This window comes from Schistocerca piceifrons, chromosome 3 (assembly GCF_021461385.2).
Source record: "Schistocerca piceifrons isolate TAMUIC-IGC-003096 chromosome 3, iqSchPice1.1, whole genome shotgun sequence".
Classification (NCBI taxonomy): Eukaryota; Metazoa; Arthropoda; class Insecta; order Orthoptera; family Acrididae; genus Schistocerca; species Schistocerca piceifrons.
The window spans coordinates 492,298,848-492,323,711 of NC_060140.1; positions in this window are offsets into that span (position 1 = coordinate 492,298,848).

The following is a 24,864-nucleotide window of genomic DNA, read 5'->3' on the forward strand; positions in this document are numbered from 1 at the left end:
CAGTGACGGCACAGGCTTCACATGACTCGAATGGAACATATTAACGGGCTTTCAAACCCATTTGAATTCTGTTTCCGGTTTTATGAAAGAAGACTGAAATTCAAGAGGGAAAAATGCATATTATGAGCATAAAATGTCACAATTAACCCTTTAAGACGATTTCCATAAAACAAATACAACGTTGTACATTGCATCCATGATTATGAAAGCATCCCTCAGCCCATCTGCCAAAACTCTCCGTGAGCACAGCTGTCTCTTCAGTGGAGGCTGAGTTCGATTCCTCCGGAACACGTTCAATAAACTGGTCACTGTTGCATCAATGAGATTCTTTGAAGACTGTATTCTGTAGTCTGGCCCATAGGTGCGCTATAGGATTTAGGTCTAGACTGGTTAGAGGTCAATCAATATTAGCAATTTCGGCATCTCACATTTCACTGGCATGGAGACCTTGAATCTGGTTCCATTTTTTAATGATATCCTCAAAAATGGCGAAAACGCTAATAATCACAGAGTAGCACAAAATTTAAAAATTAAATTAACTAAGGAACGTGTTAACGCATTCAATTGCAGAAAATTAAACCTTTACATCACTGTCTTTTTTGTCTCCCTAATTAAAACTTAGAGATAACATTAATTATTTTTCTATACTTTCAGTACAAGAATAAGTAAATAAGTGCTGAATGGATAATTTTCATTACCTCATTAAGTAAACGAGTGTTATATTTATCAAAATGTTCTGTTTAGAAGAAGTGCACCACTATAACAACACTTGCCAGCAGTAAGCAAACACCAGTTTGAATATGTTCATTATGATTCACCAAGTAATACAGACCAGAACTAAGTTCGTACAGCCAGCACCATCTGTTGTTGTAAAATGATTATATCTCTACAAAGCATCATACCTCAGTTGCTCTGTTAATAAAAAAAGAGAAACTTTCCGTCTACCCTGTAGACGAGAGAAACAATATGTCTAAAAGTTTAAATGCCCCGGTATGATAGTTAAAAATAACTATGGAAAAGAATACTAAATTGTACATTTTAAGACCACAGCATTTCCTTTCTCGCAAGCCGTTTGAACAGAAAACATATACTTTGAGAAAATATATACCTGAACTACATCCAAATAGTTATTAGAGTATCGTGTAAAAATTGCAGGTAAATCGGTCAAGAACTTTTCGAGATTTTCGTTAACAAACTTTCGGTTTGTCTTAGCGTAGTAGCATAGATTTTATGAATATATTTCTATGCCACATATGTTAAAAAGATATGTATCATATGTCTGCAGCTAGACATATATTATACGTTTATTAGATTACCGTGCAAAATTTGAAGTAATTCGGCCGAGAACTTTTCGATATTTTTGCTAATAACTCTTCTTCTTCATATAGAATACATTTTTAAAAAACTGTAGCCTATGACCATTCGAAAATTTTTGGAATATCTTGTAGAAATATTAATTAAATCGGTCAAGACCTTTTCGAGCTTTATAACGATAACATTAGACGACAAACTGTCTTTGTTTCTATCTATTCATCTATCGCTTGAGCTTTGTCCCGCAGTTAATCAGGGTCAGCCATCGTTAATCGGATTTGACATGTTAATGGTTAAGGGGTGGCCGGATGCCCTTCCTGCCGCCACCCCGTACCCCCCAGGACAGAATTAGTGTATGTGTTCAGTGCTGTCACCAGGCCTTGTACGATATATAAGGGACGTGAAGTGTCAGATGTTGAGTAATCACTGTGAAGCAGATTCGTCTGAGACCGGGTTATCAGCACTTGCCGTACGGGAGTCTCATTGTGGGTCTCTAATTGACCGACTGGCACAATCGTGTAATATCAAGATTTGTGGCGCATCCGGATGGAACATTGGTCCAATAGTGGACCGCATGATAACCGTTAGGGTAGCCATACCCGTTGTTAAAATTTCCATTCGACAGTAACTGATCACCACAAAAAAGAGTCATCGTATTCAGCACCAGGGACATTGTAACCTATTCACATTCATATGTCACCCGCACACAAGTAATGGAGCCCATGCAACGTTCTGTGTCACCCCACACCGCTGGTTGGAGTTTAGCAGTGGCCGGACGAGGGAACTACGCCCTATGTGTAGGCTGCTGTTGCACTACAACACAAATGGCTGCGTTTGGAGTGGCACTGTGACCATGGAGCAAGGAGTGCTGATTAATGATGCCGCAAAGTGTTCAGCGATGATTCACGGTTCTACACTACTCCAGATGACCATCGTCGACGAGTCTGACAGCGACCATGGAGGAGTCCAGTTCTTCCTATGACCTGGAGACGCGAATTAATGTCACTCCTAGCGTCGTGCTTTGAGTAGCCACCAGTACTACTTCAGGTAACGGCTGATAGCGTTTGAGGGAACTGTGACATCACAACGGTACTTCATGAATATCCTGCATCTTCATATGTTCTCTCTCATGGAACAGTATCGTGGTGCCATTTCTTTAAGGGAAGAATGCTCCTTCACACGTGGCACATGTCTCTATGAACTATGTACGTTATGTTAAGGTTCTCCCGTGACCAGCAAGACAGCCAGATCCCTCCCTGATAGAACATGTGGAAGACGAGTACGGTCGTCAACTCAGTCCCAGAGCCGGCATCCGTGAAATTAAGGCCCAATTACATCAGTTGTGGACCAGCTTGCCTCAAGGTAGGATGCAATGCCTTGGTGACGCCCTTCCTAATCGGGTCATTGAATGTATCCAGGCCAGAGGGGGCACAAAGTCCAAGAGATAGGTGGACTAGTACTGCCAAGTTCTTTATAAATTTTATTCTATTTTGTAATTATCGAAATAACATCATTCACTCTCTCAACTCATGAAGTGTTATTTCTTTTCGTCCTCCCCTATTGTGTGCTTCACGTTTCTTGACAGGCTGGGCTCAGCTGGAAGCAATTGTGATGCTACGAAACCTTCCTTGAAGCTGACGTAATGTTCATCCAGGGCCTGAAGATGGTTGCTGGACCAGAACTGATTGTCAGCGAATGAATTACAGCAGCTGTTGGTGTTTCCTTGATGTCGTTCCTCAAAGATTTCATACTGCCTGGATCGTATTGGAAACAGACGGAAGTATACTCGTCTTTAGTAATTCTAGTGGGATGAAAGTAAAAAAATTATCATTTTTGGGTAGACCTCATGGAGATGAATATTTTTATTCGTAGTGTGTTTGGTTTGACTGCACTGATCACGGTTATTATAAGAGGCGATCAAGAGGTTTCCGTTCGAAGGCCGCACAGTCAACTGAACTAGGGGGAGGGGGCAAGTCTCAGGAAACAAGGACTTGAGACAACATACAGCACGTCTTATCAAATAAAACAATAAACCAATGAAAAACTGCTTTTAATAAACATTTTAAATACAAGAATGCACTTGTACAATCCGAGAAAAGATGCAGCATTTCTTATTAAATAAAACAGTGAACTAGTGACAAACTGCGAATATCTTCTGGGGGGGGGGGGGGGGGCAGCTGCCCCCTCCCCCTCTGCCCCTCACTGGGTACGCCCATGTGTACAGTCCAGAATCGGTATGCCAATCGCGTAAAATCGCAGTGAGCCATAAGGCAATCATCCCACTGAAGATACCCGTTTGGTAAAACACCACGATCTGCTGCATGAAGAAGTCCTTAACCGCCTGCAGTACCCCCTCGTCCAACAGCAACTGTCGACCTTCAAAACCTCTTTCAGGGCCCGAAGTCGTGATAATCGCATGGGGTAGATCGGGACTATAAGGCAGGTGTTCGTTGAGTTGGTGTGACCTCTGCCATATGGGGCTTGCGTCATAGTGAGACACAGAACTTGGCTCGTCATTTCACTACTGTGGTTCCCAACAGACACGCTGCTCCATACAGTTTCTTCATTCTCCAGTGGATGGCTACAGGTGTTCGTCCTTCGGCAACCAAGAAGAGAAAATAACAGTACATGGGTCACGTTTCACATTTACCGCACTCACGTCGGAAAGACACGAATGCTACACTAATCCCTTGACTACATGTCGGTTCTTATATACCCGCAGCGGAGTCGCAGTTCATTTCGTATACTCTGTTGCAACGCCCTTAAACGGAAACCTATTGATCGCCCTGTAACGTCGCAAGTCAAACCGTAATAGCATTTTATTGCAGTAAGCTACCTTGCAGTACGGGCTCGTAGCTTTGGAGTGGGTGGCTGTGACAGGCGCTTCTATCTCGGCGTGGTTCACTCGCACCTGTCGCTAGCACAACCGTAGGAAGCGCTACTTGTGTCAGTTGCAGTGACAGAATATTCAAGCCCTTATGAATCTAAATAAACCACACCAAATATGGTTCAATTTTGATAAAACTTAATAAGTAGCGTTTTGTTATTAAAAAGAATCTGGTTGCAAAATCTCAGCTTTCTGGCTGGGATATCTTCCAAATTAGAGAAAATTACCTAAAATGCCAAAAACAGACACTAGTAAGATTAAAATCAGTTCCGATGCATAACAGTTTGTCCTTTGCTATCAGTTGGAATCATTACTGAAGTTTACAGAATGTTAGGTCAGTATCTTTGAATTTTTATACTTCAATAACGTTCACTATTTTTCGTTTTCGTAATAGAGACTTCAGTAAGAATTAATATTCATTTAATAACTATTTGTTTTGTTGTGTAAATAAATGAGAGTGTGTATGAGGGACATACGTAAAAATTCAATATCATCTCCTGTTAAACAATATGTAACTTGGTCATGGGATAGTGTGCAACAAGTTGTTGCAACGAAAGGTGGGCAGCCGGAATAGTTGTTTGTAGAGTAATGTTTTCTAAAGTTATTCTAAGATTAGTTTTCTTTTCATTGGTTTCTTGGAACATTTTATTAATATTTGCAGCATAAAATGACGTAAATGCACCTGTGAACGTTAATTGGGGTAAAACAGTTTAGGCGCGAATATGACCTTGAAAGATTGATCTGATTGGCTGTTTATTTGATCAACCAATCAGAGTGAAGTCTTTCCCGCCCTCTATCAAGTAGTATATGCGCTGTGAGCCACGGCATTTGAGGCAGTCGTGGTCTCGCTGTCGGACGCGCAGGTCATGTTGAGTGTGTCCGAAGAAGTTATATGTAAAATGAAGAAAGTACTGTTACTTTGCGTTCGGTTTATATCGCTGTGAAAGGAGATGCATTTACGGACAGATTTTGAAAATTTGACCTTTGTGAAGGAATTAGTTGGAGAGACAAACGCGTGTGAACTCTCAACCTTCATGAAGAATTCCGCGTGGCATATTTCGTAATGGTTTACGGAATAGTTGGCGAGCAACTTCTTTTAAAGAAATCCACTGAAAATGATCGAATGTAAAACTCATGTTGTCGCTGAGTATAAACTGTGAAAATCGCGTATCAATGCGGGTCGAGCTCTGGTATATTTCTGGCTGTCTTACGTGTGTACTAGACGGTATGAGCTGTGAGATGAGGACAGTGATGTTTGCTATTACTTTTCAATGCGGGCTGATGGCACCTATTTGATTTGGCAGCTAAAGCAAATAAAGAACTATTTGCCGAATTTTGACACTTTCCTAAGAGATGAAACCATAGTCCTCCACCCGAAAATTGTTATAAGATATATACTTGAAATTTAGCTACAGAGTTAATGCGGACTGTGCCAACGTAAGTATTGATGATGTTTTTCTTCAACGCTGCTATTGACATCGTCAAAACAGTATCTACGTTGCAGAGCGGCGGCTTGGTGACCAGACGCCGTACTGAGGTAGGTAGAACTTTTGTGGTTGACAGTACGACTAAAGAAGCAGTAAGGTGTTACGCGACCTTTTAAACCAGCAATACCGCAGCCCCTTATACCAAATCAGTTCTCTGGCATTAACAGACTGAACGAAGCGTCACCTAGCGAGGCATGACTGCTAGTCAGACACACGCACTGTGCATGTAGTATCAGTGAGAGCGCTGTCCGTGTGTAGAAAGGGTAAAGCGCGGTCTATCTGAGTTCTACCGAGGACATATTGTGATGGCCGGGAGGTTCTGCTCGAGTATTTCGGAAACTGCACGACTTGTCTGTTGTTGTAGGAGTGCTGTGGTGAGTGTCTTCAAAACGTAGTGAAACAAAGATGAGCCACGTCCAAACGTCATGGGGCTGAGCGGCCACCCCTCGTTACAGACTTCGGACGTCGTAGGCTGTGCAGACTGCTAAAACAGGACAGGCGACGAACGTTGTGGAGCTAATATCAAACTTTAATGCTGGGGGAGTAAAAGTGTTCTGAACAAACAGTGCACCGAACACTCCTTACAGTGGGCCTCCACGTCAATGTTAACACCACAACATCGGCAACTACGACTGAAATGGGCACGTTACCATTGGCACTGGACGCTGGCGCAGTGGCAGAGCGTTGCATGGTCTGATGAAACCCGATACCTTCTGCACGGCGCCAAACACGCATACGACCATCATTGGCACCAAGGCAGAAGCGACTCTCATCGCTGAAGACGACACGTCTCCATTCGTCCCTCCATTCACGCCTGTCGCGACACCACTGGAGGCGGGCTGCACGATGTTGGGGCGTGAGCGGAAGACGGCCTAACGGTGTGCGAGACCGTAGCCCAGCTTCATGGAGACGGTTGCGAATGGTCCTCGCCGATACCCCAGGAGCAACAGTGTCCCTAATTTGCTGGGAAGTGGCGGTGCGGTCCCCTACGGCACTGCGTAGGATCCTACGGTCTTGGCGTGCATCCGTGCGTCGCTGTGGTCCGGTCCCAGGTCGACGGGCACGTGCACCTTCCGCCGACCACTGGCGACAACATCGATGTACTGTGGAGACCTCACGCCCCACGTGTTGAGCAATTCGGCGGTACGTCCACCCGGCCTCCCGCGTGCCCACTATACGCCCTCGCTCAAAGTCCGTCAACTGCACATACGGTTCACGTCCACGCTGTCGCGGCATGCTACCAGTGTTAAAGACTGCGATGGAGCTCCGTATGACACGGCAAACTGGCTGACACTGACGGCGGCGGTGCACAAATGCTGCGCAGCTAGCGCCATTCGACGGCCAACACCGCGGTTCCTGGTGTGTCCGCTGTGCCGTGCGTGTGATCATTGCTTGTACAGCCCTCTCGCAGTGTCCGGAGCAAGTATGGTGGGTCTGACACACCGGTGTCAATGTGTTCTTTTTTCCATTTCCAGGAGTGTAGTTACAACAGTAGCCAGTGCAGAAGTCCCAGGAGTGGATGCTAACCACAGTAGCAAACACTAGCAGCATCTTAAGGCAACAACTTAGCTGCAAAACAAAACTTACTGAATGTGACACTGTTCACTGAGGCACGCCAAGTGAGAGAGCAGACTTATGCGGAGCTAGCCCGAGGCTGGAGTCAACGGACTCGGATTCGGCGCCCAGATCGTCTGACTAACAGCTCCGCCAAAATCAGGAATCTAGGTTTTTTAAAGAGTCGCGTGGGGGCACTCTTTTTCCCACTTAAAGCCACCCAGCAAATCCCGCAGGTCTCTTGCAGGCGCCTGCCAATCACGGTTTAGTTTGGTCCCCTCTATTGCTCCTAAGGCTGGGATGTTAATGCAGTTGCAAAACTAAGTCCGTATTTGGTATCAACGTTGTTCAACTGTAAGCTAAAAGTAAGTGCTCTACCAAATAAGGCTTGCAACATTATTGTTATATTTGGCCCCACCCCTCGGGCTCTCGTCTGCCCTTAGCATTGTCTCTGCTTCCGCGGCCTTGGAGCGCCTGTCCTCCTTTCTCACAGCTTCTAGATAACACTACAGTAGCAGGGAATAATCAATATATAACACTATGTTTCAAGATATAAACTGCGGTGTCTTGTGCATGCAGGAAACGCACAGAGATATTACTCAATGAAGACCAAAAATAGCAGGCATGCATATTGCCATTCACAGACCCCACAGGCAGTACAGTAATGCCATTTCTCTGAGAAACCGTGTAGCACTGCTCTGTCTCTTAACAGAGGAGAACGATATTGATATCTTTACAGTTGAGGTGAGCAGTTGTACAGTAACATCCGTCTACAAGCCACCTGGTGAAAAATTTAACTTTAGCCCACCAGCGAATTTTCAAAATCAGGACACTCATTTCGTCGGGGGTTACGTTAACAGCCACAGTAACGTATGGAGCTACGAGGATGATGATGTAAACCGAGAGGGGAACTCTCTTACATGACAGCAAGTAACCGCCTTCATTTAACAGCAGCCGCTGGAAAAGTGGATGTAGCCCCGACCACCTTTTCGTGACAGACACAGTTTACCACCACTGTGGGAAGACTGTACATGGCACCCGACATTGGCCAATCTGCTGTCGGGTGTTTGCAGCCATCAAACCACGGGTGATCCCGTTCCGTAGGGGGCTCAACTTTAAGAAAGCCAACTGGAGGAGTTATGCGGAAATTCTGGATAAGGCAATACTAAGCATCGAAACCGTGCGAGAATCGTACGACCGTTTTGTAGATGCTGTGAAGAGGTGGTCTCGCCCTTCGATCCCCAGAGGCTACCGTACAACATACATTCCTGGCATGAAAGAAGAATTAACGTCAAAACTGCAAGAATACCGTAGAGTGTTTTATTAAGACCCGTTCAACACTGACAGAGCAAAATTGCGACACACACTATCCCAGGAATCGGCGAAGGCGAACATAATCTATGGATTGAGACGGTAGAGAGTACTGACATGTCTAACAGTAGCAGAAAAGCCTCGAAACTGCTCAGAGGACTCAGTAACGACACTACTGTCGCCAAAATAAGACTCAATTTCACCCCGAATGAAGTCGCCCACAAGGTGCTGTTGAAGGGGAAAACTGAAAGCAGAAAGAAATAAATCGGGATAATCCGTCAACATGAAGAAACAAAAGATCTGTCCTCTAAGTTTACTTTGGGTCACGGTCTGGCAAAGCAGCAGCTCAGTGACAGTAGTAATTTAAATTTACGTAGTGAGGTGGAAGTCCGTCAAAACAGAGTGTAAAATACATGATCGCGGGAACACGAGCCACGCACGGCTCAATTGAGTAGCTATTAGACCGAATAGTAGCGGCTCCGGTCAAACAAATCCATCATAACGACCGGGAGAGCGGTGTGCTGACCACACGCCCCTTCTATCTGCGTCCTGATCTGAGGATGATACGGCGGTCGGATGGTACCGATGGGCCACTTGTGGCCTGAAGACGGAGTGCCGCTTTTTTTACAATGATAAATATTGTGCCGATTCCACACCTCAATATTAATTGCTAGGGGCAAAATAATTTATAGCATTAGTAAATCTGTGGCACACATTACTTCTAGCACTGAGTCTCAAGGGTGTACCTGTTCCACGATTAATTCTTATTCAGTTAAATTCTCTTACTCGCATGTATACAGTTATGTACGGTGAGTCCCCTTCAATTTTACTACCAGTGTGACTGATTCCAGAGTGTTCTTCCGTCCAACCACCATAATGTTTGCGTCGATTTCAGCGTCATCTACCAGCAATGGAAACGCATACTATGGTGATGTGGGAGATGAATCCAACACCACCCCAAAAGATAATACCGGGTACAGGTAATGCATATGACAATGGTTCAACAGTCTCACCACCGTGTCTCCAGATCTAATCCGACCATCGTAGTGGTGCATTCGGAATCGGGGTTCGTCAGTAAAAACGATATCGTTCCGTTCGGTTGTCCATGTCCGTTGTTCATTGCACAATTGCCGGTGCAAATATCTGTGGCGTTGACTCATTAGTAAAGGTACCAACGGACGCCTTGCAGACAGTCCGCTCTGCTGCAAACGACGTCGAATGGTAGGCGCGGACACTGCTTGTTGCTCAACAGACCGAGCTTGTTGTGACATAGTTTGTGATGTGGCAGAGCGATCCATCACTGCCATGCGCACAATATGCCTGTCATCACGTGTAGTGGTGCAACGAGGTGGGTACAATCGGTCCCGTCAGTCCGTCGTTCCCTCGTGCATCCAGCGATTACAGATCCCCACCACAGTGGCTGAGTGCCGTCCGAGATGATCCCCGATTTCTCTGAAGGGTAATTCCTGCAGGCAACTATTCCTCTTTGGTCGAACTCCTAAACGTGATCGAAAGACGCTCACCGTCTTCTGCGAGACATACTGAAGCCGGACGAAAGAACAATTGCAATTCGTCCGCACGGCCGTCCGTTCCCCCTTTATAATAGCGCTTGCAGGTGATGTGTGCCTGTGCTGAAATGCTAATCATGTGCATCTCTAGTGGCCGCAAACGTCTGCTTCAAGTTTCACCTGATTTTGATTCTTCCTTCAGAGAGTTGGGTTTTGGATGTTCAAAAATATGTGTGAAATCTTATGGGACTTAATTGCTAAGGTCATCAGTCCCTAAGCTTACACACTACTTAACCTAAAGTATCCTAAGCACAAACACACACACCTCCGCCGGGACCAGCCGCACAGTCCACGACTGCAGCCCCTAGACCGCGCGGTTTGGAATGGCCAGCAGTGTAGTTCTGGCACTATATTCATTTCCAACTGTGTTCTTACTCCATAACTTTACAAGTACGGAAGAGCACTTTCCATTAAACACGAAACTGCGTTTAGCAAATTCACGAAGGCCTCTGACGGTAATACCTGTTGTTGCCTAAGATGTGACGGGAATACATCAGCTCTATTAATGGAGATTTATGCTCATTGTTGAAATAAGATGTTCGCAGGCTGAACAGGATATTTCCTTAAGTACTTTCATTATTATATATCCACCGACATAGGTCAATGATGAATCTTAACAGTACTAAGCTGTGTGTCTGGAAAAAATTCAAAACTTTGTTTACATTTTCAGATTTAGAATCACTGCTTCTTAATTATTGTTGAAAAATGGAAAGTGATGTATTCAAGGAAAATACAAATTTTACTTTTCTTAAGATGGTCATATTAGATTATTGTAATACTAGTAGGAGCATTAGACAACTATTATAGACCCAAAAGCTTACGCTGCATTTCGAGCGTTGTAGCTAGTGTGTTGACAATATAAGCAGGCAACTGTACTTCCTCATCGTTTTCCCCCTTCACTTTCAGTTGGTGATGGTTTTGTATGTCAACTTTTCCTTGCTAAAACTAGTTTTCAAAAATCTGCCCATTTGTGCATGTTTCTTGCTTACGGCTTGCACTTCTTTTACGACACATCACGTTATTGGGAGGCTGTTTTTTTTCAATTTTTCGATTAAATATTGCTGTGCTAACTGAATTTTATGTCGGTTGGTAGGACAACATTATAATAAATTAAAAGCGCTAGTTTTCTTTTGTTCTACAGCATTACCTTTATTGTGTTAACCGATTTTCGGCTTACAAGGCCATCTCCAGACATTTACTGAGTATTGTCACCAAAGAAGTTACAATATTTGTAAACATTGGAAGAGAAGTTACATATCTAGATTGAAGCAGAAACGTACAGTAAATACATCTTTGACAATGTGGTGGTAATACAATGTGAAAAGTAAATAAATAACGGAGTAAACAGGAAAAAACTTTAACACAAAACAGGAAGAGCAAGCCTACATTACAGTTTATATTAATAAACAAAACCGATAAAATAAAATAAAATTAGCACTTGACAAGGCTACTTCAGGAGGTATAAAACATGGAGAGTAATACACAAAGCAATTCAGAGAAGAAAGAATTATCAGCGTAACTACAGAATGTATAACGAACTTAAGCAATATCGATAAGATAAACAGAAATGAATAAATGCAGGAAAGTGGAGGAGTGTGAGTGAACATACAGTAAATGTAATTTTTGAGAGTGTGTTGGTATTGCATCATAAAAGGTAAAAAAGGCTGAACAATACACAAATACAAAATGATTAAATAGGAAAAACATTATAATTATACTCAAAACTGTTACTATGTAACAGTTTGCATTAAACAGACGAACCAAGTAAAATAAAATAATACTTGATGAGACAATTACAATAGGTATTAAACATTTATCGTAACAAAACTACCAGTTAAAAGAAAGCCTTAACAATTGAAACTACATTCTATGTGGAATACATGGACAATTTTAATAAAATAAAAGAACTCAATTAACACAGGAAAAAGAGGGAATATGTAGGAACAGACAAAGTGGGAAGCAACGAAAAACAGAGAGGATTATGTGAAGCTTAGGAGAGGGTAAGTGTTGAGCTGGGTCTAGTGATTTAGGATTAGATCCGGACTGTGAGCTAGATGTTTGTTAATTTCTAGGGCTTCCACCAGCTTGAGTTTATGGCCTTTGTTTGCTAAGTGAAGGACGTGCGGCTTTGGCTGGCAGTTGTGGCCCTCTCGCAGTACATGCTCAGCAACCGCAGAGCAAGAACTCTGCAACCCCCAGCTACGTTTGTGTTGAGACAGCCTGGTTACTATCTCTCTGACTCATTGACCAATGTAAAACTTGTCACAATCAGAACAGGTAATTTCGTGTATCCCACTGTATTATTTTCCATGTTTGATACCTCTTGTTGTTGTCTCGTCAAGTATTGTTTTATTTTACTTGTTTCATTTATTTACTGCAAACTGTTACGTAGTCAAGTTTTGAGTAAAATTTTAATGTTTTTCCCGCTGGTTCCTTTTGCATTTGTTTACTGCTCAGTCTTTTTCTTTACCTTTCATTATGCAATACTACCATGTTCTCAAAGATTGCATTTACTGTATGATCCCTGACACTCCTCCTTTTTATTGCATTTATTCATTTCTGTTTGTTTTATTGTATTTCTTAAGTTCCTTATACATTCTGTAGTTGCACCGACAATTCTTTCTTCTTTTAATGTCTTTGTGAATCACCCTCCATATTTTATACCTCCTGAAGTAGCCTTGTCAAGTACTAATTTTATTTTATTTTATTGGTTTTGTTTATTAATATAAATTGTTGTGTTGGCTTTCTACTCCTGTTTTGTGTTAAAGTGTTGTCCTGTTTACTCCGCAACTTTACTTTTTTACATTGCATTACCACCACATTGTCATAGATGTTTCTGCTTCAATTCAGACGAGTAACTTCTCTTCCAATTTTGTTTACAAGCATTGTAACCTCTTTGGTGGCAATACTCAGTAAATGTCTGAAGATGGCCTTGTAAGCTGAAAACCGGTTAACATAATAAGATTAATACTGTAAAACAAAGCAAACTATCGCTATTCATTTATTAAATATTACTGTTTCTGAATTTTGTGGAGAGAGTAATCTGGACATCTGCTAAGAATGGTACCTGTTTTCAGAATCTTTCTTTTGGAACCAGATCTATAATCTGCCTCGGTAAGAACTACTGGTGAATTTGATTGGGTATTTGGTGTGAAGTTTTCTCGAGAAATAACCTGTAAACACGTATGGCAATTCTTAGGTCATTGTCAACCGGAATATTCATGGTAACGTGCGTCATTAGTTTCTGCTTTTCATACTTACAGAACAGCACACAGCAGTAAGACCTCTATGATAAATATGAATGTATTTCAGACTATTATACATTGCATAAACGTAGTATCAACGTACTTTTAGCGGAAATATTCAACACTATCGACAATACACAAAACTGAGTAAGAATGCAAATACTGCAACAATATTTTCAACAATATAACATGCTTTCTGTATTATTTCACTTTGTTAAAGGATAACTGCAGTAAGTTGATAATCTGGCAACTTGTATATTAGGTATTCAGTATTAACAGCCTAAACAAGTACATGTCATTTTGACTATGACAGTTCCACAGTCCAGGAATGCCTGGGGAACTGTCGGTGAGTGGCGCCACGTGCGGGGAAAATTACAGACTTTAGAGACACGCTCATCACCACATGATCCCGGAGAGTGCCGCGGCTGTTAGAGCATACTAGCGATTTATAATGTAAGTTATGTACACTAATTAGGTGGCGTCGAATTACATTCTGTGATGAGGTGTTCGTGGAAGAGCAGCTGGGGAACAGCAACAGGTTTGATGTTTCCCGATGCCGCACCACCACACTAAACGTATCTGAGATTTGCCACGTGCATCACGTCTGACACGTGCACCTCGTGGCATTTCCTTCACACGTGCAATAGATAATATAAAGTTGAGGTCACTTCACACAGAGGTGCAAATAATATAAAAAAAAGTATGTACATGATTTTTGAACAATGATGCTAAATAGGAATATAATGCTGCGGAATTACATTGTTTGATGAAATTACATTGTTTCAGTGGACTTTACATGTGAAGTCACTTTAACGTATGAAAGCGTGATAGGGGTTTCATATCACCAGCCAAGTGAGAACCTTGTGCACAGTACTAGAGTGTAGAAAAATCCAAAGGTAAAAACAGTATTACATGTCACAGTGGGGTAAAATGAGCCACATTGTCATCAGCAAAGTCAATAACAAAAAGATAGTGATTTGCGACGTAATAGTTCATTAATAATACATTATAATATATGTTACTTTGTCGTGAAATTATAGCACATACAACCAGTTGTTAACGTGAGACGTAATAGCTGGAATGTATACACGTAAAAAGGAAACTGACTAAAACCAATGGAAAAACTTTAAATAAAACAAATGTCGACACCTAAGTTTTTATGGCCTGCTGTTAATCCTTTATCGTTGGGTTTCAACTGCAAACGTAATATATATCACTACTACGCTGCTTAACTTCGTTTCAAAACAGAAAAATATGTCAAGAGCAATGAGAGACAGTTTTTGTGTGGGATATGTGCTGCTCCTGTCAGCAAGGCGAGTGGAACAATTCGGTGTGTTACGTCATTGTGACGCCACCACACCTCGATTTGCACAGTTGCGACCAAGGTGTCAGAAGAACATCCTTGTTTCGTATCTATTCAGTACACTTAATTTTCAGCATTTTTCTGTAACACCACAACTGAAATGTTTGGATGCTCTTGCTCTCCGGTTTTCGTGCAGGCCATTAATATAACAATGCTGTGCTCCTGACGTGTATTTTCAGAAGTTTGTTCCTCAAATTACAGCCTACTTTTGATACTAGTAAACTTCTCTTCACGACAAAACCATTTGAGTTGTCCCATTTTCACATATTCCTTCCAGCATGCATTAATTTCCTTCCAATTTTGCAGCATTCTCTCAATTCGTGTACGATGAGCCCAATGAATTGTGATGTTGAGCGCATTGTTAATCTCATTTCTGCTACTACTCATTACTTATCCTCGTCTTTCTTTGCTTTACTCTAAATCCATATTCTGTGCTCAGTAGACTGTTCATTCCATTCAACGAAACTTGTAGTTGTTCCGCATTTTAAATATCAAAGTTATCCTTTCAATCTGAATTTTAATACGCCTTCTGGATTTTTGTTTTATATCCTTCACTGCTTTTTTTTTGTCCAGATTGACCAGTTGGCGAGAAAGCATTCGTCATTTTCGTTATTAATGTATAAAATAATCCGGTCAATAAATGATTATCATATTAATTTTGTAAAAACTGTACTTTTTACTGTAATTCGAATAAGGGTACTATAAATACTATGTCACTGTATCGCTCTCCCAGTGTAAATACAGTTATCGCTTACTTTCCTTTGGGTATTGAGTGTTATTCTATATTGAGAAGAAGCTGAATACTTTTTCTTTCGCTAGTGACAGGGTGAAAGCCTTGTAGCCTATTCATTGCCATAACGCCAGGAAGTTCCATAATGTCAGTTATTTAACTAAGTAGGGGAAACTGTTAACTTTGTGAAGCATAGAAAATTAATTTTTTGTCGGTAATCTAGTACACGCAGCATCTTCTATTTACCGTTGGCGAGTATAACTTTGATCTAAGCCATTAGTGTAGTATTTCATTTAAACAGAGAGAACAACAACTTCCATACGTCTGTTAGCTTTAAGTATCCATGAAACAGAACATTAGCACGATCTACTCAGGGTGGCATGTTTTCGACAAGCCCTTGACAAGTTTGTGGCGGTATGAGTCACCAGACGTCTACGCTCAGGTCACGGAATTCCCACAAATTACTGGCCAGTGGTTTGTAGTCACGTGGCTGGCACCCGATAGTGTTAAAGGTGTGTTCAATCGGCTACAGACCAGGGGAATTCGGTAGGCAAGGCATCAATGTGAGCTTACTATCATGGTTCTCGGACCACAGTAGTACGATTCCGGCCTTATGACACGCTCAGTTATACAGCTGTAAGATGCCTCACCATCGGAGACCACATCAAATTTGAATCGATGCATGGAGTCTGCAATAACCTCCACGTGGTCCACAGTTGTCACGGTGCCTTCGGTTAGTACAACAGCTCCCATCTAAACCCAGAAGAATGTCCTCGGTAGCACAATACTGGCAACATCGGCGTACACCAGTTGCACAGAGTAAGTTTCGAGCAGTCGCTCGACTCGATAACAGCGTATCGGGGCACGACCGGCGACGTGGTGTAACGAGAAACATGATTCATCGGACCAGGTGATATGCACCCCAGTGTGGATGATTCCGTGTCTACTACAGCCGTACTGACCATGGCGATGGGTCAGGAACGGTTGTACCTTATGACCATAGCAAGCGAACAGCCGACCAACTTCGCAATTACCAAAATGCGGCCATAACAGCCTGCTGTTTGTCAAGCGTCACTTGTGTCAGTGGGTTACCTCACATGTAGCCCGTGTCGTCACCAGAATGATTCCCATTTCATATTCACTGTGTCTGGATACCTTCCTCGCCTCATCAAATTCCACCAGGCAGCATTCAGTCCTGTAGTGGACCGTCAGTGGTTGTGTACACGTGGAGTCTCAAGTGTCGTATGTGAGGCGCTGAAGTGAGTAATAATGTAGAGATCGATTTAATATCAGAATTTTCAAGGTAAACTGATGCAGTGATTACTACGTATTTAAACAGTTTTCTTCCCTAAAACAAACTCTCCTAGAGAGTGCTTTCTAGTATCTTGGCTTATCACTTAAGGTTTTTATAGATGCTTTTATGTGATAAATTATCTTTTTGCAACGTGTCTGGAATCGGCACGGACCTCGTATCACAAATGCAGGTTCAAACCGGAGCTCCCATTGATCGTAGGAACATATAAAATGAACAATTCAAAAGTGTTCAGTAGAGGATGTTCAATAAAGATTACGACAGAAAGACTTACGTTTTCATTTTTAATCGAAAATTTTTTTCTCCCTTTATCAATGTATCAGTCTTTATATAGTAGCTGTTAAATACGGGTGATTTTACAGTGCAACATAATAATAAAACTATTTAAGACATATGAGAGAGCACCACGATGTAGACATGTCTACATTTGATCGCGGCTGAAACAGGAGAGAGACATTAAATGAACACGCTATACGCTGCCAAAAGTTAAAAAGGAAGATTAATCAGTATCGGAAATAGTTGAAACCGAGCAGTCATAACATACAGAGATTTACTCGCGGCATATAAATAATTGTCTTTGGCCGCTACTAGATACTGTTAACTAAAAAAAATGGTTCAAATGGCTCTGAGAACTATGGGACTTAACATCTGTGGTCATCAGTCCCCTAGAACTTAGAACTACTTAAACCTAACTAACCTAAGGACATCACACACACCCATGCCCGAGGCAGGATTCGAACCTTCGACCGTAGCAGTCGCGCGGTTCCGGACTGAGCGCCTAGAACCGCATGACCACCGCGGCCGGCTACTGTTAACTCATATCAACTTTCCGGGCGATGAGAATACTATATTTCCCAGCATTTTTTTTATTTTCTCGTAAAAACATTCAAACAAATTACTCAGACACTAGCAGACAAACACCAATGTTCATCAGTTATGTGGCTATGAATTTCTCACTGGGTCACATCTCATCAACACAACCAGATCACTGAGTTTTTTAGTTCTCTCAGCTATAAGTTTGTCACTAATTCATCATGACAAGTAGGGATAACACATGATCAACTAATTCAATAAAATCTTAAAGACAAATCAGTTTTTCAAAGAAAAATAATCTAGCATATTGCAATTAATTAGTTTAATGGTTCAGTCAATTAGGACCTATGACAATGGTTTACAGAATTCCCTATTGGCCGTGGCAGCAGAATAGACGTTTACAGTAGGTACTCACATTGTAGAATTTTTTCAAGACTTTTATACAACATTACAAGAGTTATCAGCGATGAGATGCTTTGAGCTCTATGCAGTGGTTGCCACAGTTTTCTCAGTCAATATTTATGCTCATTAGAGTTAATGCATCTCCATTTTCTTCCAGCATAAGCGCTGCAGATTGAATTGCCTTTCATTGGGCTAGGCGAATCTTGGCACTCATCTATGGTCTCGAATAAAACACACTTAAACTTCAAGCGAGATGTTTCTTGACTGTCCTAAAGCAACGACTCCTCACCGAACAGGGCAGCGCAGCGAAACGGCATCAAGAAAGTGCTGACCCGGGGGCCAATGGAAAGAGCAGACAGCGCCACACCTATAGGAAGACAGAGTTCAGCACCCCCTGTCAAACGCTGACTTATCCAGCCACCCATCGCTGGTCAGCCCAGTTACGTCGCAGTTATCGACAGCATCAGTACTGAGTAATCCTGTGTTTTGCGAGTAGTAATACAGTGTCAAGTGTCAACGCAATTGCACACTTCATAACAAGACACTATGCTTCTCTTATTTTCAGAAATAGTGTCCTATTAATTAGGTTTAACGTAATATCATTTTGGATTCCTACCACCGGCCTTCACAACTTCTCACCTTCGTTGTTTGTGTCGGTGCTGACTCCGACAGTAGCCAATACAACATCTGACTCCACGGATTGCAGAACCAACGCTGCCTTCGCTCTTCAACGCTCCGTCACAGCGCGTCACTAATATTTCCCTCTTTCTTTCAGAGGATCATTACTGCAACTTGTGTTGTTCCTTGCTTAGAATAATTTAGCCTCTAACCCGCCTCCTACACCACCTGATCCTACACATCGGGTTGCTGACGGCTTTGCTCTAATGCAGTTTATTCAGTTTCAGAATCATCAAACGTTGAAGTTGATGACGGCAGTCCAGCAGCTCATTAATGCAAAAGGCGTTGCTGCATCAACTCCGCCACAACAGCCAGCCACATGCACTGCACCGCCTTCGTGCATTCCACTATTCCGAGCTATCAATGGACAACAGGAGGAATGGAATGCATGGTTCCTTCAGTTAGGCGCTCATTGTGCTACACATCAAGTGCGAGGTACTGTGCAACTTTGTTACTTCTTATCAAGGGCTGGTAAACGCTTTTACCGCCTCGCTCCGAAATTATTCCTCATTATAAGGCCGGAGCTGCTAGTTTCTGAAGATTTAGCTTCCGCCTTCACTAAATATTACGAGGATCAGGTACAGGTTACTGCAGCTCGGCACAAGTTCTTTCGATAGCGGCAAAATCCCAGAACAGACATACCGTCAGTGTATCATTGAAATTCAGGGTTTGACGTGGTATGGTCGTTATCAGTTTAGCTATGGACAGTACTATAGTGACGTAATGATTCGTGATGCAGTAACGTACAATGTGCCAGACAGTACGATTCGTGAACAAATTCTCAAACATTCTCCATGTATAAAAGACAAAATTGCCCTTCACGGATATCGACTTACTTTGCTTGTGAAAAGCCAAATCATGTTTGCAACAGAAACAGAACTACACCCATCTTCGCTCTCGCAAACGGGAATCACCTTCTCACTCAGTGAATGTAGTTTTTCTTTTTTTTCTTCCTAAACCGGCTAACGGTATTGTTGATGATCAAATTCAGGATGTGCCTTCTCCCCGTCCAAGTGATGTGCGGCTACACGGGTAGCGGAGGCTGTGTGGCGTGGACTGGGCGGTTTCTTAGATTAGAAGGCCTCGGGAAAGTACGGGGTGGGCTGCAATCTCAAAGGGTGCATGGCAAATACAGGACGTGCTTGGATCATGGAACAGTCGGAATTGTAGTTGTAAATTGTTATAGTTGTGCTGGGGAAGTCCCTGAGCTTCAAGCGCTAATAGAAAGCACAGAAGCTGAAATCGTTATGGGTACAGAAAGCTGGCTAAAGCCTGAAATAAGTTCTTCATAAATTTTTACGAAATCTCAGACGGTGTTCAGGAAAGATAGATTAGGCAGAATTGGTGGTGGAGTGTTTGTGTCTGTCAGTAGTGGTTTATCTTGTAGTGAAGTCGAAGTAGATACTCCGTGCGAATTGCCGAACTAAGTTAATAATTGGCTCCTTCTACCGACCCCGAGACTCCGATGATATAGTTGCTGAACAGTTCAGAGAAAATTTGAGTCTCGTAACAAATAAATACCCCACTCATACGAGTATAGTTGGTGGGGACTTCAACCTTCCCTCGATATGTTGGCATAAATACTTGCTGAAAACCGGTGGTAGGCAGAAAATATCTTCCGGGATTGTCCTAAATGCTTTCTCCGAAAATTATTTCGAGCAGTTAGTCCACGAACCCACCCGAATTGTAAATGGTTGCGAAAACACACTTGACCTCTTAGCCACAAACAATCCAGAGCTAATAGAGAGCATCATGACAGATACAGGGATTAGTGATCACAATGTCGTTGTAGCTAGGCTCAATACCGTTTCTTCCAAATCCACCAGAAACAAACGCAAAATAATTTTATTTAAAAAAGCGGATAAAGTGTCACTAGAAGCCTTCCTAAGAGACAATCTCCATTCCTTCCGAACTGACTATGCAAATGTATACGAGATGTGGCTCAAATTCAAAGATATAATAGCAACAGCAATTGAGAGATTCATACATCAAAAATTGGAAAGAGATGGAACTGATCTCCCATGGTACACAAAACAGGTCCGAAGGCTGTTGCAGAGGCAACGGAAAAAGCATGCGAAGTTCAGAAGAACGCGAAATCCCGAAGATTGGCTAAAATTTACAGACGCGCGAAATTTTGCACGGACTTCAATGCGAGATGCCTTTAATAGGTTCCACAACGAAATATTGTCTCGAAATTTGGTAGAAAATCCGAAGAAATTCTGGTCGTATGTAAAGTACACAAGCGGCAAGACGCACACAAACAGCTGCTAGCATGAGTTTCTTAGAAGTAGATACCTTAGGGGTTGCGAAGCAACTCAAATCACTTGATACGGGCAAGTCTTCAGGTCCAGATTGTATACCGATTAGGTTCCTTTCAGATTACGCTGATACAATAGCTCCCCACTTAGCAATCATATACAACCGCACGCTCACCGATAGATCTGTACATACAGATTGGAAATTTGCGCAGGTCGCACCAGTGTTTAAGAAGGGTAGTTGGAGTAATCCATCGAACTAGAGACTTATATCATTGACGTCGGTTTGCAGTAGGGTTTTGGAGCATATACTGTATTCAAACATTATGAATCACCTCGAAGGGAACGATCTAATGATACGCAATCAGCATGGTTTCAGAAAACATCGTTCTTGTGCAACGCAGCTAGCTCTTTATTCACACGAAGTAATGGCCGCTATCGACAGGTGATCTCAAGTTGATTCCGTATTTCTAGATTTCCGGAAAGCTTTTGACACCGTTCCCCACAAGCGACTTCTAATCAAGCTGCGGGCCTATGGGGTATCGTCTCAGTTGTGCGACTGGATTCGTGATTTCCTGTCAGGAAGGTCGCAGTTCGTAGTAATAGACGGCAAATCACCGAGTAAAACTGAAGTGATATCAGGTGTTCCCCAGGGAAGCGTCCTGGGACCTCTGCTGTTCCTGATCTATATAAATGACCTGGGTGACAATCTGTGCAGTTCTCTTAGGTTGTTCGCAGATGATGCTGTAATTTACCGTCTAGTAAGGTCATCCGAAGGCCAGTATCAGTTGCAAACCGATGTAGAAAAGATTTCTGTATGGTGTGGCAGGTGGCAGTTGACGCTAAATAACGAAAAGTGTGAGGTAATCCAGATGAGTTGGAATTCTATTACTCGATAAATAGTACAATTCTCAAGGCTGTCAATTCAACTAAGTACCTGGGTGTTAAAATTATGAACAACTTCAGTTGGAAAGACCACATAGATAATATTGTGGGGAAGGCGAGCCAAAGGTTGCGTTTCATTGGCAGGACGCTTAGAAGATGGAACAAGTCCACTAAAGAGACAGCTTACACTACACTCGTTCGTCGTTAGAATATTGCTGCGCGGTGTGGGATCCTTACCAGGTGGGATTGACGGAGGACATCGAAAGGGTGCAAAAAAGGGCAGCTCGTTTTGTATTATCACGTAATAGGGGAGAGAGTGTGGCAGATATGATACGCGAGTTGGGATGGAAGTCATTAAAGCAAAGACGTTTTTCGTCGCGGCGAGATCTATTTACGAAATTTCAGTCACCAACTTTCTCTTCCGAATACGAAAATATTTTGTTGAGCCCAACCTACATAGGTAGGAATGATCATCAAAATAAAATAAGAGAAATCAGAGCTCGAACAGAAAGGTTTAGGTGTTCGTGTTTCCCGCGTTCTGTTCTGGAGTGGAATGGTAGAGAGATAGTATGATTGTGGTTCGATGAACCCTTTGCCAAGCACTTAAATGTGAATTGCAGAGCAATCATGTAGATATAGATGTAGATGTAGAATGGCAGTGAAACAAACTGTTTGTGAACTTGGTCACTGCAGGACGCTGTGTGCGACTTCAGTTAGACACTGGCGCTTCTGTTACATGTAGTTTGCCTGCCACATTACAGCCCCATACCAGAACAGCGACATTTACAGTTCTGTGTGCGCAGAGCTGTGAAACTATTTTTGAGTTAGATTCATTTTGTTTGGTCTTCATATTCAGGACAATGTACTTGCTGTTTCTGCTTTTAACCCAAAAGACAGTGTTACTCATTTATTTTCTGAAGGACTTGGCAGAGAAAATAATTTTCCTGTGCACGTGACACTGAAGCACAAAAAGCAACCTGAGCTTTATCAAGCGCGTCCCGTCCCTCATACAGTTAGAGACAAAGTTGCAAGTGAAATTAAAGAATGGCAATTTTATTTATGGATTCTTCCGTCGCTTCTTGATGGAACATTTCCATCTTGAAGGTTGAATAACACTTAGGTGGTGTTTTGTTCTACTGATTTTTATTTATATGAACTAGTTTTCTTATTAGGCCATCTTCAAATACCTATAGTTCAATTCTTTTATCTTGGCGGCTCGCGCATGCCCGCCCAGACGCGGGAGATTGCTGCGTTGCCAAACGACGCACGCGCCAAGAAAAGCAGCTCCATAGTATAGTATAGTTCGCAAACTTACGTTTAGGGGGGAGCGCGCAGTTTATGAAGTAAAGCCACTACGGCCGCATTAACCCTTTCGCTCCTCCAGAGACGTGATCCCCGCATTCCGCGCTGTGCGCGATTTTGTCATCACTTCACTGCTCGCCTCTACTGACACATGGTGTTTACACATCTTCTTGACTGATAATTTTGTTTCGATGTTCAACGCAGTTATTGTATAGCATTAAATGTAGTAAACCATTGCACGATATTTTGAAGAGTTTGCAGAGGTAAAAGTCCATAGCGTATACTTGCCGTATGGTCGATTTTCGTTGTCACAATGTTGAAAATGAAATGTGGACAAGATACCTTGTAACCTCCCCAAAAAATTCTTTCACATTTTTAGTGTAACTTCAAAACAGAAAAATTCCTAAACTTCTCAACAGTAAAAATTATAATTATGTCCTTCACATTCAGTGTAACGTCCCAACAAAAAAATAAATTCAGTAACCTGGTAATAATGCAATGTAAATGACCTCTCAATTAAATTGTTGCTCACTTACAACTTTTCAATAATTGACTGTGAATTTAACCTGGTAAATTTTGGACGTCAGCAGTGCTGCGTCATGGCCCTGAAAGATCATTCTGAATAAAAAAAGAAAAATTCTTACCTCAATGAAGTCGCCGGATAACGCATATATATATCTACTCTTACAATAAATTTTTTTGGCACAGCCCTGTGCAATGCTGGCCGATAGATTTGTCATTTATGAAAGGAAACAACCGATTTTTTTTTTTGCAATAATCGGGATGATCATGGATTGGAGAAATTAGTAAATTCTTTAAATTGAAATGAATGGTTGTTAGAAGTTACTTTTTACGAGAAAGATTATTATTAGGACATTTTTTAAAACATTTACATGAAACTTGAGATAACAATACTACATACGCGCGAGGCTGCTTTTTACCTTATACAATAATACTCAGGCTCCGGCATCGCTGCACCACGACTGGCCCAGCCAACACCATACACCAGACCATACTGATCGCTAGCAACAACTTACTGCTACAGCTACACAGTTCCTACTGCAGTCAAAACTGCTCTCTTGTCTGAGATTCTCTTATACCTTACATATCGCAGGCAACGTGTGAGCAATACATCGAAATTACATCTGCTCGGAGCTCTTACAACCTAAATTTCATATAAAATTTACTATATAACAATATCTCAGTTAATTTAAGTACCAGATAGGTGTCGTACGTAATATTGAGAAATATTCCGTCTTTCGAGACTGTAATAAAAGTTTTATTTATACCAGAGTCATTTCGCTTTTTTCTAAAAAGTTCTGATTAAAACAATATTGGCGAAGTACACAAAACTGAATTGTGGACGTAATAACACATAGAAACTAAAATATATTGTCAGTGAGGCGCAGTGCGCAAACAATTTGTGTTTGTCAAACGGACAGCAAATACTTGCCAAAACATAGATCAGTTGACGAAAACATTGAATACGATGATGTTCCCAAAGCAGCGAGGCAAAGAATTGCGTCAGACAATCAAGTAGCTCGGCAACGTACGAGCCGAAATTCTGCTCTAAATAATACTTTTAATACTGTCGCAAAGAATATATCTCAATATGAATAGTAAAACAGCGACTGCGGAAGAGAAGATATACAAACAAAACAGATAATATGAATATTATATGTGTGCCTTTTCATTGTTTTTAATTGCTGAGAAAAGAAATATTGGAGGACAAAATTAGAAAAAACCGAAAACTTATTATGG